Raw genomic sequence first — 17,408 nt, forward strand, 5'->3', positions numbered from 1 at the left:
GGAAAACCCTATAATCATGATTAATATTATTGATTGGGGCAGCTAGGTGGCACCATAGTGCAGAGAGGGCTTGGCTTGGAGGACAAGGAAGACACATCTCCGTAAGTTCAAATCTGGCCTCAGACACTTACTAGTTGTGTGACCTTGGGCAAGTCACTTAACCTTGTTTGTCTCAGTTTCCTCATCTGTAAGATGAGCTGGAAAAGAAAATAGCAAATCACTCCAGTATCTTCACCAAGAAAATGGGATCACAAAGAGTCAGACACAACTAAAAAAATGACAATTGCTACAATAGCTGTAAATCATAGAATACCACCACAGCGTCTAAAGAAATAAAATTAAACAATCACAACAATGCTCATAGTGACTTCAGTTTTGCAAGGCCCTTTACCTAAGATTTATCATCTAGGAGATGTACGATAAGAAAAGGAGGTTGACCAGTCATTTATTGGGAATGAGACATGGACAGGTTGAAGACTACACAGTTACCCACATGTAATGTTCAGAGATCAGGAGGTCTTAACGAGGGCCTGTGAACTTGTTTTAAAAATATATTTCGACAACTAATTTCAGTATAATTGATTTCCTTTGGAAACTTTTGTGTGTCCTATTTAATGCATTTGAAATATTTCTCTGAGAAGTCCATAAGCTTCACTGGACTGCCGAAGAGTTCCATGTCACCAAAAAGGTTTAGAACTCCTCATTTAGCAGAAGGCTTCTGGCAAATTGGAGGAGGTGACCTTCCTATGGCAGAATTGTGGAAACACGTGGATGAGAGTCATACAGGATGAGAAGGCGAAGACTGGTTTGTGCTCTCCACCCTTAGAAAAAAGGTCCACATGAATGAGATCACCGAATCCCTGAAATGGGATAGTTTGTTCTGATATCCACCTCTGACAGTCTACATTCTCTGTCCTAAGAGCCTTTCTGGCTCAGTCTATGACCCAAGGTCCCTTCCAGCTCTCCTATTCTTTGCTCCATTTTCCAGTTCTGATCTTCTGCGTTCTTTAGTTCTCCAGGCATGTGACCCAGTGGATATAAGGAAGCTGTGCCCCCAATTTGGCTGAAGGGCATGGCCAGCTTTAGCCCAGTCTTTCTAGTGGTGCCTGGAAAGTGTGATTTTCAGATATTTTTAAAAAATGAATATTTATGAGAGTGATTATCAAAATATTCCTCTGCAAAGGACACTTTACCCAGCTAACCACTTGCCTGCCTAGTTCTGGTCCCCAGGCACCTAAGAGTAGAGAGAAGGGAGAGCAGGGGTTCAACGATGGAATTAGGGAGAAGAAAGACTGAAAACAAATTTTGCCTATTCCACAGTGTTACTGTTGGCTACCTAGGTTCAAGATGATTAAAAAGAGGACATTTTGGAAGACCATTAGCCACACTAGCCACTTACTGGGAATGGATTCCTTCCTTCCTTCATTCTATATACATTAAACACTTCCTGTAGTGTGTATATGGTGCTATCCTAGATGCTGGGGATATGAAGAAAGCTTTGTAACAGAAAAGCAGAACAGTTCTGCTCTGAAAAAGTATTCAGCCAATTTTAATTTGTAGTTACCTAAATTTAAATGATGCAGGATGAGTGTAAAGGACTGGGCCAGCTCATGAAGAATTTGAGTTGGACAAGGTTTATTTACAGTTGTGGGAGTCAGGGGGGACTTCACTGAGGAGGTGTCACCAGAACTGAAGGACGAGTTCCGTTCCAGACATGAGGGATAGTGTGCGCAAGGGCACAGAGAGAGAAGCTGGTGGAGAGAACGGGGTTGGAGAACAGTCTACTTAGGCTGAGCCATAAAGGTTGTGAAAAAGATTAATGTGAAAGAAGCCAAGAATGCAGCAAATGTCTCCTGTTAAGGATGCCTCTCTGCCCACCATGCCGTTGTCCAGCCCATCCTGACAACTGTGTCTAATCTGTCTTGCCTCCCTTGGGGGCCAAGCTCTGGGTGATCTCTTCCTCTTGGGGGAGGTCATCTCCCTTTGATTTATCCTGAAACCTCTCCTTGCCCTTCAAACACTGTATTGGGAGAGGGACACATAGATGGCTGAATGGGGAGGGAAATAGAAGTGGGAGGGAGGTCACTAGGAAAGGTGAGCCAAGCCAAGCCCACCTAGCCCAGGGCCTGTCCTACCTTATTTCCTATACTTTATGGTATGAAGTGGGGCAGGGGAAGGGGGGAGGCCACATGGGACATAGAATCAGATCCTTTGAAGACTCGAACAAATTACTTTTTTCAGTCCCCTAGATGCTCAGGAATGTGCCTCCTGGCCCTCCTGGATCAAGTATCTAATTTGCCTGAGCCCCTCCCCACCAATAATCCAGTCCTGGGAAGACAGCAGTGAATGCTCTAGGGGTTTTAAGTCATTGTTGAAATTCTACCCTGCTGAGAAATCTGTGGGCCCATCATTCAGAGTTATCAGCTGAGCTGGCCTTACTGGCCCCACCACCTGCTAAGGGGAGTAGCTTTACCCACAGGCCTCCTAAACTCACTACTTGGAGTAACTCTCTATGGGGAGGAAGATACACTCAAATGATAAGGTCTTCTTGAGTCTCAGAGCCTCAGAGATGGAAAGACCCTAATGTCTAATCCTCTCATTTTCCTAATGGGAAACTGGTGCCCAGAGAAGGGGAGGGACTTAGCTAAGGTTGCACAGCTCTATTCTGTCAGAGGTAAGGTTCCAGGCCAGCTCTATGGACTCCTAGTCCAGGCTCCTTTTACTGCTCCCACTGGAATCATCACCAAGGTCTGACCCATGCCCCAAAGGTTCAGACAATTGGAATCAGAGAAGCCAGAAGGCAGAAGGTGCTTTACAAGCCCTAAAGCACTCTACAGTGTTTGGCTTGGTTTGGGTACCAGGCACCCATGATTTGATTGGTCTAAGAAACTTCTAGTGAGGACACCCCCTCTGCCAATACAGACTGGCACCCACTCTTCAACTTGGATATGGTCACCTGCTCCCATTTATTTGTTGACTTCTCCCGTTAAAATGTAAGCTTCTGGAGAGCAGATTGCCTTGCTCAATTTTATTTGTAACAAAATCGTCTATTGCCCTTCCTGGTTAATGCTTAATAAATGGTTTATCCATCCATCTATCAGTCTATCTGTAACAGTGACCATGTAAAAGAGGTCAGGCATTTTCACTGGCTGCTCCCCACACCTGGAAGGCTCTCCCTCCTCATTTCCATCTCCGGACTTCCTTCAAACCCAGGTAAAATCCCACCTCCTACAGGAAGCCTTTCCCAATGGCTCTTAATCCCAGGGCCTTCCTTTGTTGATTATCTCCAGTTAATCCTGTATATAGTTTATTTGTACATCATTGTACAGCCCTGTCTAGAAGCCTGCACACAGTAGGTGCTCAGGGAATATTGGTCTTTTGAATTAAATTGACTATGAATATAGAAATCCTAAGAGCCAGAAAGGACCTCACAGTTCATGGAGTCCAATGCCCTCGTTTCATAGAAAAGGAAGCTGAGAAGAGAAGGGGTTTACTCAAGGTCACATAGACATTAAAAGGCAAAGCCAGAACCAAAACCCGATCTTCTGACTCCAAATTCAATACTTGTTGTGCTGGATTTTTCCCCCATCGTGTTGTTTCTCCTGTGTGAGCTAGGAGAAAGGAAGCCTCCCTCCCAGCCAACCACTCAGCTGGAAAGTAGCACCTCGTCTGTCTTCTCTGTGGAGAGTTTCAAGCCTCTGATGATGTCAGGAACCCAGTGTTATTAGCCAGGAATGATGTGGTCATTTCCTGGAAGCTCAGCTCCCAGGCCACGAACCAGGGTGCCTGACTGGACTGAGTCCATATATCGGCACTCCTTATATAAAGAGTCAGGCCTTAGAGTATGGCCAGGACTGCCAAGCTCCAGTTTCCAGATTAGTGGGATTAGGACTCTGCCATCCTGCCCCCCAACTCTAATGCTCCCTGACAAAGACCCTTGTTTTGTTGGGGGGAGGGGAACCCTGGCTGTCCCTCCTCAATACTCTTCAAGGTTCTGTGGGAAATACAGAAGGATCTTGTAGCTCCTGCCCTCTGGGTGCCCTCAGCCTCCTTGGGAAGACCCACACAGTGCAACAGAAAAAAACAATAATAAATAAATAAACAAACAAATAATAAAATAAATAAATAAATAAAAGCTAGCATTTATATAGCACTTAAAAGTTTATGAAGCATTTTACAAATATCATCTCATTTTCATCCTCCCAACAACCAACAGGATGTAGGCACTATTATCATCCTCACTTTACAAAAGAGGAAAGTGAGGTTAATAGACTAGTCCAGGGTCTATGTGTATAAATACCTGAGGCTGGATTTGAACTTAGGTCTTCCTGACTCCAAGTCTCATGCACTATCCACTGCCCCACCTTGCACCGCCCATAATTCTGCCAACTGAGACCATGTGATTAACGGAGCTGGTGAGGGGAACAATCTGCAATTCCAAGAAAGCATTTTACCCCTGAAAGGCCTGAATTCTAGGATGTAGACCTGGAAAGAACTCTTGGAGGTTCCTAGTTATGGATCTGTTCTGGTCCAATTCCATCTGCTGGAGGCCGTCCATTTTATAGAGGTGTGAGTGGAAGAAGTACTTGTCCAAGATCAGCCATGCGATGTGTAGCAGTGGCCGGACTAAAATGCCGGTTTCCAGACTCCCAGGGTAGACTTCCATCCCAGCTCCTAGGGACGGAGACAGACAAGATCGCTAAGCTTTGGGGAAACTCTGGTCAAGAGAGATTGTAGCCTTTCTCTCAGGGGCCCCCAACTTGAGGGGGGCAAACAGAGCCCCCTTTATTGGGGAACACCTCCCTGATGGAGAAGACAGTATTTCCATACAGGCGGGAGTGTAAAGAGTGTAAAGGAGAGGTGCGATAGAAACTAGGTCTGGTTATTCAAGAAAGGACTGCTGGAGGAGATGATTTATAAAGGTACATTTAATACTAATAGCTAACATTTGCATAGTACCTACCATGTGCCAGGAACTGAAACACTTACTTTACAGACATTACCTCATTTGATTCTCACAACAACCTTGGGAGATAGGGGCTATTTTTATCCCCATTTTACAGATGAGGAAACTGAGGCAGGAAAATGTTAAGTAACTTGCCTAAGACCACACAGATAAGTATCTAAGGTTAGATTCAAACTCAGGTCTTCCTGACTCCATACTTAGTGTTCTACCCACTGTACCACTGGCTGCCTTCTTTGGAAGGGTAGGGAACAGTTCAGATTAAGAGTGGGGGAGGGGGGCAACTAGGTGGCACAGTGAATAGAGCACCAGCCCTGGAATTAGGAGGACCTAAGTTCAAATTTGGCCTCAGACACTTAACACAAAAACTAGCCTGTGACCTTGGGCAAGTCACTTAACCCCAATTGCCCTCCAAAAAGCAAAAAAAAAGAGAGAGTGGGGGAAGGAGGAAGTGACTGGTCTTCATGTAGGTTTAGAATGCAAGAAGGTCATTGTAGGATCAGGAAACTGGACAGTCTAGCCAGAGGAGAGAGTTCCAGGTGGAGAAGCAGACAGGAAAGATGCTTGTGAACAGATCCATAACTAGGAATCCCGATACCCAAAGCAAATTGATTTGGGGTGGCGCTGCAGAGAGGATGGTGCCCCAGCTGGGGAGAACACTGAGCAGCCCCAGAGGAAGGGGCAGCCCCTTGTGGCAGAAGGGAGGCTCAGGACAGGGTCAGGAACGCACCCTGCAGCAGTCCTCACTACTACCCCAAACTGGTGCTTGGAACAAAGCTCCATTAATTACCCTGACCTAGTTACAGCTCTCTTACTGAGGGGAGATTGCACTCAGTGGAAAGGCTTTGAAAAGTCCCAATGAGGCAAGTCATTCCAAGTTTCCAGTAAGGTTGAGCTGGAGGAGATTCCCTAGCAGATGCACCCCCCCAAACCCCCATCCCTCTCCTCCCTCATTCTCTGCCAATTGATTTCCCCCAGTTCTGAGCCTTCAGACAGGTCCCCAAGAGACAAGACTTCTCCATGCTCATTAACACTGCTCAGCCTACTCAGACACGGGCTGCATGACTCAGGGAGCCCACACCACCCCCTCACCCTCTCCCTCTCCTCAAGTATCTCCCACCCCCTTAAAGAGCTAAGGAGACAGGAGGCTAGGATTTGAGATTATAGCATTTCTGGGGATGCAGGGGGAATTGAGGTCTCATCCCTCGGAGGGGAGAACTCTCAGAGTGCCACCCCAGCCTCCTCCTAGAGGTAGCCCCCTCCATACCCCCCTGCCCCAGCCCTGGCAGGCTGACTCCACTGGCCTGCTTAATGAGTCATGGAGAGATCCCCCTTGGGAAGATAGGTAAAAGGTTGATTCCTCTACAGGGTTTAAATTGGATTTGACACATCGGCCCTCAGCCGCAGCAGTGGCCCTGACTGGGTCCATCTGCAGGAAGCTACCTCCAATTTACCTGCTTCTCTCCCCTGGAAACTCTGGAGTTTACAGCATTCAATTCCACAAGCTTTTGAGTTCCAAATTTTCTCCCCCTCCTTTGCCTCCCCTTCCCCAAGATGGCATGCAATCCAACATAGTTTCTACATGTACATTCACATTAAACATATTTTCACATTGGTCATGTTGCAGAAGATTATAACCAATGGAATGAATCACGAGAAAGAAGAAACAAAACAAAACAGAGAGAGCAAACAGCCTGCTTCGATCTGCATTCAGCCTCCATAATTCTTTCTCTGGATGTGGATGCATTTTCCATTGTGAGCCTTTTGGGATTGTCTTAGGTCCTTGCATTGCTGAGAAGGGTCAAGTTCATCAAAGTCAGTCATCCAGCAGTGTGGTTGTAAGTGTGTACTCCTGGTCCTGCTCCCCTCACTCAGCATCAGTTCATATGGAGCAGGGCTTCCTAACCACATGTGGATCCCTCTGGCAGTTTGGTGGAGTCTGGACACCTTCTCAGAATAAAGTTTGCTTCCTACATTCACAACTGAAGGAAATATTAAATTTCAGTTAGAGGTTAGTAAAAAGAAAGCTGTCTCTTTTTTTTCACCACCCAAGTTTCATAGATCCCTAGAAGTCTTTCTTAGTGGTTTTTGGATCCCAGGATAAGAATTGGGTTAGTCATAAATCTGAGAGACAACCTAGTCAACCTCCCCACCACACCCCACCTTGAGCCTCTCTGGGCCCAAATGTGATGGAATTTCTGTATAGCCAGCTTCCAAATGAGGAAGAAGAACCTTTCCCTAGAAGAGAGGGGAAGAAGAGACCCCGGAGGAAGGCTGCTGGGAATAAGGAAGCTCAGAAATTCCTGACAACAGGTCTCCTCCACCAGGCTGGGTGAGGGGCAGGGGACTTCACTTGCCAGAAATAGACTGAAAAAGGGGACAAGGGGAAGAGTAGAAGGAAGAGGGTTAGTCTGAGGAGCTTCTTCATTTCAGCCCCACCCCAAGGGAACTATGGAAGAGGGGACAGGGTCTTCAATTCAAGTTCAACGTAACTTAGTGGGTTCCTATTGTGTGTCCAGCCAGCCCTGTGGCTTAGCTGTGGTAGGGTGTATGACTTAAATTCTGTATTTTGAGAGCTCACAAAGCCAAGGAGATAGCAGGAAGGGCACACTCAAGCCCTGCCCTTGGCAAGCTTCACGTCCGGCAGGAACACAGGTAGCAGAATACTGAACCAGTCATTTGGAAGCAGGAGATAAGGGCCAAGGGATCCCGAAATCCTGGAGAAAAGAGAGAATAATGAGGCAGGGTGGGCTTCTTGAAGGTGGATTCTAATGAGGGTTTGGAGCATCAGCGACAATATCACAGGTGGAGAAGGGTTGGGAGGGGGAGGTTCGTGCAACAGGAAGAGTTGGTGCAAAGTCTGGGGAGCTGGAGAGAGGCATAAGCCCAAGGTGGATAGGAGAGAGTGGCCATTGAGGAAGGAAGGAAGCCACTGCATGGGGGCCTTGGATGCCACTCTTTGCAAAGCCAGGGCCCTGCGGACATGTGAATCAGAGACATTTTCCTAGAGCCTGGATAAAATCCAGACCTCCCTGGACTTTAATTATTCCAGGGACACAGACAATTTGGCTTCCAGTGCTGGAGAAAACAGGGGAGGGATATGAGCCAGAGAATTTCAGATACTTCATGTTCTCTCCTCCAGGGGCCTTCACCATGGGAGGGGGCCACAGGTGGCCCTCAGCCTCCAGACCCATGGGTTTCCAGGGCACAGATTCCTGCCTTGAAAATAATTCTGTGCAGTTAGTAATCCTGGTGAGATTATCAGGGTCAGTGCTGTGGAAAGAATCCTGAGTAGTCTGGGGAGTCAAGAGACCTGGGATCTTATCCCAGCTCTGACAATGAATAGCTAAGTATTTTCCTTTCCCTCCTGGGCCTCAGTTTCCTTATCTGTAAAATGGGAATAATAAAAGCACCTCCCTCCCCAAGGTGTTGGGAGGACCAAATGAGGTAATATTTGCAAAGGGCTGAGCACATAGTAGGTGCTTAATAAAAAAAAGTCTTCCTTTCCCCCATTCCAAACCCACACGTGAATAGAAATGCTCTCTATGGCCTCCACTTAAAGCCTCTAGACTCACCAGCTCTGAAGGAAGCCTATTCCATTTAGGAGATTTCTAACGGTCAGAAATCCCATCTTTCTATCAAACTGAACCCTATCTCACATTGTTCCTAGTTCCCATTGTTCCCAGTCCCCCCTTCCCAAAAATCTGATTCTCCAAAGACTTGAAGGTATTGATCAGGTCTCCTGAATCTTCTCCTCTCCGGACTAAAGATTCCCAGCTCCTTCCATTGACCCTCACATGACACAGTATCCAATCCCTTCACTGCACTAATCACCCTTCTCTGGACACACCTCAGCTTGTCAACAGCCTTCCTAAAAGGAGCAGTTCTGGACCAAAGTTCCCCATTGGGAAACACACAAAGAACCATATAAACAGAAATAAAGGACGTGTGTTTTAGCTGTGACATTGTCCATTGTATCTGACCCAAATTTGTCTGTTACTGACATTGTCGTGGTCACTGTTGTATGAGATGCTTCCGTAGAGTGGATGGAAGATCAGCCTTGGAGTCAGAAAAACTAGAATTTGTGATACATAGCAGCTGCTGGTGCCTCCAGGCAACCAGCCCTGACAATGGAGGAGTGAGGTTCTGGTGAAATTACAGGTCTAGACAAAGCCCCCAGAGAGCACTATAGGCATTGTTCTTTTGGTCCCCCTTTCTATCCTCTGTAGATCGCTGCATACAGGTCTTCACATGTTTCTCTGAATTCTTCATTCTCATTATGACTTATAACGCAGTAAGATTCCACTTCATTCATAGTTTGCTGGGTCATTTCCCTCAACTTCTGGGAACATAGTTTCTTTCTAATTTTTTGTTATCACAAATAATGCTGCTGTAAGCATTTTTTATACATGGATCCTTTCTTGAGGTCAATGACCTCCTTGAGCTATGGTCCTGCAATGGTCTCCCTGGGTCCAAGGGTATGAAAAATTGAGTTCCTTTTCTTGCATAATTCCAAATTGTTTTCCAGTTGAGTGAATGAATAAGCAACATACAAAGGGCAGTGTTGGTATGGGAGGGGCACTTTGGACTGGAAAGTTACAGGGATGATGGGGAGGGGGGGAGCCTTGGGAGAGCGGATCGACACACCCGATACAGGAACAATGCTAGAGTTGATTTGCTTATGGTTCATTGGTTCTAGATCTGGCTGGGGGAAGGGGACCAGGCAAGAGTTCCCCCTGGGCAGGAAGTCATTGAGGCTTTAGAGGAGACAGCCAGAAAATCAAGTGAAGGGAAGCGTAGCTGGGGATTTTCCTCAAACAGTAGTCCAGGAGAGGCAATCACCAATTGGGAAGGTGGAGGCCCAGGATAGAAATTTCTCCTGGATAGGAAGGTGACCAGAGAGGCTGTGGAGAAGAGGGAGGGTTTGGACAAATCACAACTCCATCTGCAGTGAATTAGTGTGCTTGTCTTTCCAAACAAGAAAATAACATAAAGCTGGATGTAATAAGTGCATGAGAAGAATGCAGACCAAGTACTATATGAAGGTCAAAGGGGAAAGATCCTTAACATGGGGAGATCAAGTAAGGCTTCCTGAAGGAGATGGTATTTAACATGGTCCTTGAAAGATTTCAATAGGAGAAGATGGCGGAGGGCATTGCCAACAAAGGAAGATGACATGAGCATGACAAGAGAACAAGGGCTACAAATTGGTTACTATCCCCATTTTATAGATTGGGGAAACTGAGGCCCAGAGAGGTAAAAGCAAATGAGTATCAGAGACTTAAACTGAACTCAGGTCTTCTCATTCTTAGCTTCAGAATGTTCTTTGTTTTTATTTTGTTTAAGACTGGGTCTCTCTATCTCACTTAGGTCATCTGCTGGCCCCCCAGGGCTCACCCCCTTGGTGCCAGACTTAATGTGGACACCTAATCAGCTGTAGTCCTACCACAGAACTCCCTAGACCAAGCAACCCACCTGATTCAGCCTCCCCCAGTAACAGGGAAGGTAAGGCAAGGCAAGGGAGACCCACAGGGGAAACTGAGAGGTATCTGAGGGGAAGGAAGAGCCCTCAGCCTAAAAGGGAGACATTGCCTCCCAACAGGGGCTGGACCTGATGTGATGTCCCTAGAGGCACCAGGGACACATCACAAATTACAGGGGCTGTTCCCCAAGGCCCATAGTGCCATCTATGCCAAGGGGTGCATTGCCCAAGTCACCGTGGCGGTTGGTGAAAATGGAAATGTTTCCATTTTCAATGGAAAGGGCCTCATACCGTGTTTCCCCGATAATGAGATCTATCCCAAAAATAAGCCCTCCCCTTACTGTGTAAGATTCCTCTAAAATAAGCCCTCCCCCGAAAATAAGCCCTATTGAGATTGCTACTGTAGTCTGTATGCACCGTCCTCCCCCCCCCATGAAACGCACGCTGCACTCCGAGCTGCATCCAATCAGAGCTGCAGCAGTGAGCGCATCATCCTGTTCTTCCCCAGTGATTTGCTTGCTGGCGCCATTGAGAGCAGTGCCTCGGAGGAGAGCTGAGGCAGGACAACATAAGCCCTTCCCTGAAAATAAGCCCTCTGGTGTTTTTCTTTCCAAAAAAATTAATAAGACAGTGTCTTATTATCGAGAAACCCCGTAGTTGAAGTCCAAGGGCACAAGTGTGAATCCTACCTCTGATGCTTACTGACACAGTCACCTTGGGCAAGAGGGACCCTTCTCTGGGCCTCAGTTTCCACCTGAGTCAAATGAAGGGTTGGGATTAGATGATCTCAGAAGTCTCTCTCTCAAATCCATATTCTATGATGTAAGTAGAACATGTTTGTCATATGGGAAAGAAATCACACTTGCTCTGGCTTGGTCCCAGAGGGCAGACCCAGGAGCAATGGGCGGAAGCTGTAGAGACAGATTTAGGCTGGAAGGAAGAAATTGATAAAAACGGCTGTCTAAAGGTGGGAGGAGTGAAGTTCCCCAGTCAGGGGAGTGGATCTGAAGAATGCTCCAGGGAAGATTTGTTTTCAGACCCAGGTTGAGTTAGGTGACCTTTGACTTCCCTTCCATCTCTGAGACTGTGATTCTTAATCCCAGTGCCTTCCCTCTGTTAATTATTTCCTATTCATGCTGTATTTAGCTTGCTTTGCATGTATTGGTTTGCTTCTTGTCTCCCCATCATTAGATTTGTGAGCTCCTCAGGTGGGGGGATGGGACTGCCTTTTGCCTCTTTTTGTATCCCCAGACCTTGACACGGGACCTGGCACACAGAAGACACTGACTAAATGTTTGTTTGTTGATTGATTGATATTGATTGCTCTTGTGATTGTGCCTTCTGTCTCCTCTTGATTTATCTTGTACCTGTCTAGTAGTTTACACATTTTCACCCCCATTAGAATGTGAACTTCTGGAGGGCAGGGCTGGCCAGTGGCCAATGCATTTATATAGTATTTTAAGGTTCTTTACATAGGTTTTACCCTCTCAACATCCTTGTGCTCTAATTATCCCTGTTTTTCAGAGATACAGAGAAGTTAAGTGACTTGCTCAGTCAAGGTCACATAACTAACGAGTGTCTGGACTCTGCTTTTTATTTTCTTTGTATGCCCAGCACTTGGCACAGTGTGTGGCAGATAGGAAATGCTTAACAAATGTTTACTGACTTAATTACACTGGACAAATGGAAAAGTGGACACCAGGTGGGGCATTGAGTCACTCCAGGAGAACGACCCCCTACTTTCATGGACAGGCCTGGGCAGTCAGTCAACCCCATGATGCTTTGGAAGGATCACAGACCACAGGAGGGACCTCAAAGGAAATCCAGCCCAATCCCTGCTTTTGAGCCATGAGGAAACCAAGGCCAAGGAAGGCTGTGACTTGCCTAAGGTCATATAGGCAGCAAGGCACAGGGGAGCAAGATGGTGACAAGTATTGATCAGTCTGGCTTGGCCACAGTCAGAAAACCTGGAATTCAGTTTCAGCCCTGACACTTTCCTGAGATTTCTTCTTCTCCAAGTCTGTTTTCACATCTGTAAAATGAATCCTAGGGAAGTTTGGAAGAGGGGAAGATTTGGAGGGAAAGACAACCAAGATCAAACTTAGATACTGAGTTTAAAGTGTCCCTGGAACATCCAAGTTGAGGTGGCCAGGAGGCATCTAGAACTTTAGGAGCAGGGCTCAGGGGAGAGATTGGAGGCAGCTACATAGACCTAAAAATTACCTGAAAAGAGGACACTGGGGAAGCCACTGGAGAGAGTACAGAGAGAAGGCTCAGAACAGAGCCTGGGGCAACACCCACAGAGAGGATGGGAACAGGGAGAGGACCCAGGGAAGGAGGCAGTGAAGTAGAAGAGGCCCTGGGGGCAAAAGGGTCACAGAAGCCAAGGGAGGACAGAGCACAGGAAGAGTGGCTGGTCAACTGTCAGATGGTCCTTTTTCCTTCTTCTGCCCAATCCTACCCTCCATTCCACCCTCGATCCTACTCCCCATCCCACCCTCTTCTCACCCTCCATCCCACTCCCCATCCCACCCTCCATCCCACCCTCCTTCCCATCCTCCATCCCACTCCCCATCTCACCCTCCATCCCAACCTCCTCCCTGATCTCCATCCCACTCCCCAACCCACCCTCCATCCCACCCTCCTTCTCACCCTCCACCCCACTCCTCATCTCACTCCCCATCCCACCCTCCTCCCTGCTCTGCATTCCACTCTCCATCCCCTCCATTACACAATTCCGCTCCCCTCCCCCCAGCTTCTGTGAAACTGCTCTCTCCTAGGTATCCTGCCTGTTTTTACCTTGTGTGTCTCTTTCAAGTGTGGGTGTCCCCCCAAGCCTCTTCTCTCTTTTCTCTTTTCTCGCTCAGTGATCTCATTGACTCCCATGGGTATAATTACCATCTGTGTAAATGACTCCCGAATCTACATCTCCAGCCATTATCTTTTCCTCAGCTCCAGTATGGCATCTCTATATCTATGTCCCTCCAAGACCCCCAAACGAACACAGGAAACATACTGCTCCCCCTCCCAAATCCTGTTGAGGCTTCCGCCATCTTCCTGTCACAGGATTGTAGCTCTAGAGCTGGGAGGGACCTCAGCTGGTAGCATAGGTCATCTCATCCACCCCATCCTCCCATTTTATGGATGAGGAAACCAAGGCTGGGGGAGACAAAGTGACTTACGTTGGCTCACACAGGTAGTGAGTGGCGGAGGCAGGATTCTTTTCACCATGCCATGTTGCCCCTCCTTTTCATTGATCCTAATACCTTTCATATACCAAATGAGCAGTAGGAGTTTGACACTTCCCTCATGTCCTCTCCTCTCTCATCTTGCAGCCCCTCCAGTCCCTCATCATCTCTGCTTCCAATTCCCTTCCTAGCATGATTTCACAGTGTTTCCCTCCATGCACTTCCCTTCATGCATTGTAGCCACACTATGGCTGTACTCTGATATTGCCCTGCTTCCCCTGCCTCTGGGCAGCCATCTAAGGCATCCACCAAATTGGGAAGGCTCCCTCCTCTCTTCCTTCAAGCCTCAGCTCTAGCAACACCTCTTCCATGAAGCCTTCCATGATTCCTCAACTAAAAGCACTCTCTCCCTTTCCCATTTTTCCTCAAGAACTTTGTTTCTCCCCTTTGCCTTTCAGATTTGGAATTGTATTTATTTGTAAGCCGTCTCCCCCAGTAAACTCCTTGAAGGGAAGGACTATGTCATTTTTTTTCATTGTTATGCCTAGCACAGTACCCTGCTCACAGCTGATTCTTAAGACATAAGGCTAGGGGTGGCTAGGTGGTGCAGTGAGTAGAGGGCCAGCCCCAAAGTCAGAAGGACCTGAGTTTGGATCTGACCTCAGACACTTAACACTCACACACAAAAAAACCTTGGGCAAGTTACTTAACCCCAATTGCCCTTCAAAAAGGCAAAAAAAAAAAAAAAGAAGGCTGAATGACTAGTTGGGGATTGAGTTCTGTTGGATATGTTTGCAAGTATGGGTTGGAATAGATGGGGTCAATTTCAACTCTGAAATTTTGTGATTCTGCACAATGTCTGTTACATTGAAGAGAATACAGGTAAGAAAGGGAAAGGGAAAGGGGGTAAAGGGAAGGAAGGGAAGGGAGAAAGGAAGGGGAGGGAGGGTTGGGGATAGAAAGGACCCTATAACTCTTAAGCTCAAGAATATTTAATGAGTGGGCGGCTGGGTGGCACAGTGAATAGAGCACCACCCTGGAGTCAGGAGGACCTGAGTTCAAATATGGCCTCAGATACTTAACACAAAAACTAGCCATGTGATCTTGGGCAAGTCACTTAACCCCAATCGCCCTCCAAAAAGCAAGAAAAAAAAAAGAATATTTAATGAGTTCCTCTTCCCTACTAAATAAAGCTAAAATTTCTCTACCAAGCATTCAAAGTTTCCCCAATCTGGCGCTACCCTGTCTTTTTTAGGCTTAGATCCTACTACTCATCTCTGAGTAGGCCAATATGGGTACCACTTAACACCCCTGTATCACGCCCTGTGCTCCCCTACCTCTGTACCTTTGTTAAGTAACAGAGTTTACCTCTGTTTCCTGGAATCTTCCATAAAGCCAATGTGACCCAAAGACCTGAAGTTGATGAGGGTACAAACAACAAGAGAAATGAGCCAGCCCAGATGTTTGAAGTATGGTGGTTCAAGGTCAAGAAAAAAGGAAGTCCCTCCTTGCCTGGGCTGTTCTTGACCATGCTCTCCACTCTATATGGAATGAACCAGCCTGGAGAGACCTTTCAAGCAGTCACTAAACTATCCATACCAGAAAGACATCAGTAGGCAGGATCAGCAATTACTGTAAGGATAGACAGCAAATAAAAACTAGTAGCTGATATCAGTAGCCACCACACTTGGGTCCCTGGTTCCCAATCAGCAAGCATTTATTATGCACCCACTGCATGCCAGGGTCCCTGCTAGACAACAATGAAATGCCCTTGTCTTCATGGAGCTCACATTTCATACTGTGACCCTCTAGGAGATCATAAGTGGATGAGTGTTTGCTAAATACAACATTGGGAACCCATCTGGGTTTGGGGTGTGCCTGTAGAATGGCCCTGGCCACCAGGGTCTGGGCAAATAGACTTCTTTGGTCATAAGTAAAGACTGTAAATAGTTAAGCCATGTTTGTGGGCAGCTCCATTATCCTATGGTCAAGTGATTAGGATTCATTGAAATACAGTATCAGGGAAGGTGCAGAGTTTTCCCCAAGGGATTGGAGCTCAATCCAAGATTCTAATTAGATAAAGCTACCCCAAGCCCACCCCCTAGACTAACACAGCCAGCAGCTGCCACCCACAAAAGGCTGGAGCTGAGAGCTAAAGGTAAGGGCTCTCTGAGAACCATATAAGACTGGTATTCTCCCTGAGCATTGCCTGGTGCTGGATGGAGTGCACAGCCACTGGGGTACCCTCCAGTACCAGAGCCCTCCTCACTGAAAAGGAAGGCACAACTATACAGAACACCACTGTTTCTGTTGTTCTGTCACACCTGACTCCTTGTGACCCCATCTGGGATTTTCTTGACAGAGATATTAGAGTGGTTTGCTGTTTTCCTTCTCCAGTGCATTTTACACATGAGGAAACTGAGGCAAACAAGGTTAAGGGACTTGCCCAGAGTCACACAGCTCTTAAGTATCTGAAGTGGGATTTGAACTCAGGTCTTTCTGACTCTGTACATTATGGCTCCGCCTAGCTGCCCAATGGAACACCACCGAGTGGGCTCAACTCATGTTATTGCTTTAGTCTGAGATATTTTCCCTCTCTGCATTCACCTGTTGAACTCCGGTCTATGCTTTAAATCCCCCAAACTCCATGGAGTTGAGTTGTAAAGCCTCCAGGAAGCCTTCCTTGATTCCTCCTGCCATTAATGGTCTTCCCCCTTGGAATTCACAGAGCGCTTTATTTTAAGCCTCTCTGATACTACTGTGGATGAAAATGATCTTGTGTCAGAGTGTCATAGTCATAGAGTACCACAGTTCCTGAAGAATTATAGTTACAGGTAAATGTAAAGTCAAAAGTCAAAAGAGAAAGACATGATGAGGAGAAAAGATGTGGCTGCATAGTACTAGGTTTGGAGTCAGAGAATTTGGGTTTAAACCTCAGCTTTGCCTCTTGCTCTCTGTGTGACCTTGGGCAAGTCACTTAACCTCTTGGCCTCAGTCTCTTCATCTACAAGATAAGGGGATCAAACCACATGGCCCCTAAGGCCAGTTGGACCTCTTGTCCTAGAATCTTGTGACCAGTAAACGACTATAAACTAGGAGCACATTAAAGATATTGCCAAAAACAGGGCAGAAAAGATGGACCTGTCATGTAGCAAGAACAAGAGAGGACAAATGGATAGGTGGATGGGTAGATAGATAAATGGCTAGATGGATGATAGATGGATAAATGAATGGATAAATGGATAGAGAGATAGATGTGTATATATAGAGATAAATGGATAGATAGATGGATGAATAGGTGGGTAAATAGATGAATGGATAGCTAGAGGAATAGAGATAGATAGATGGGTAGATAGATAAATGGATCAGAGATGGGGAACCTGCAGCCTTGAAGTCACATGTGGCCTTATAAGTCCTCAAGTCCGGCCCTTTGACTGAATCCAAACTTCACAGAACAAATCCCCTTAATAAAAGGCTTTGTTCTGTAAGTGTGGATTCAGTCAAAGGGCCACACTTGAGGACTTAGAAGGCTACATGTGACCTCGAGGTCACAGGTTCCCCACCCCTGGTAGATGAATAGATAGATAGATAGATAGATAGATAGATAGATAGATAGATAGATAGATAGATAGACAGACAGACAGACAGATAGATAGACAGACAGATAAATGGATGATAGATAGATGTATGAATGGATAGATAGATGATAGACAGATAGATAAATGGATGATAGATAGATAGATAGATAGATAGATAGATAGATAGATAGATAGAT

General features: G+C 46.5%; 1 long non-coding RNA gene across 1 annotated transcript in view; it reads right to left on the bottom strand.

Moving 5' to 3' along the window:
• Positions 1-6,230: 6,230 nt before the first annotated feature.
• LOC138166937 (uncharacterized) overlaps positions 6,231-17,408 on the bottom strand; it is a 37,008-nt gene continuing 25,830 nt past the window's right edge. Inside the window, exons 2-3 of the long non-coding RNA XR_011169780.1 lie at positions 7,545-7,680; positions 6,231-6,945 (exon numbers count right to left, since the gene is read on the bottom strand). This is a non-coding gene — a long non-coding RNA (uncharacterized lncRNA). The remainder of the gene's footprint in view (positions 6,946-7,544; positions 7,681-17,408) is intronic.

The sequence above is a fragment of the Petaurus breviceps genome, unplaced genomic scaffold (assembly GCF_028583685.1).
Source record: "Petaurus breviceps papuanus isolate PSGF00001 unplaced genomic scaffold, PetGlider_PUasm1.0 227, whole genome shotgun sequence".
NCBI classification, from domain to species: Eukaryota; Metazoa; Chordata; class Mammalia; order Diprotodontia; family Petauridae; genus Petaurus; species Petaurus breviceps.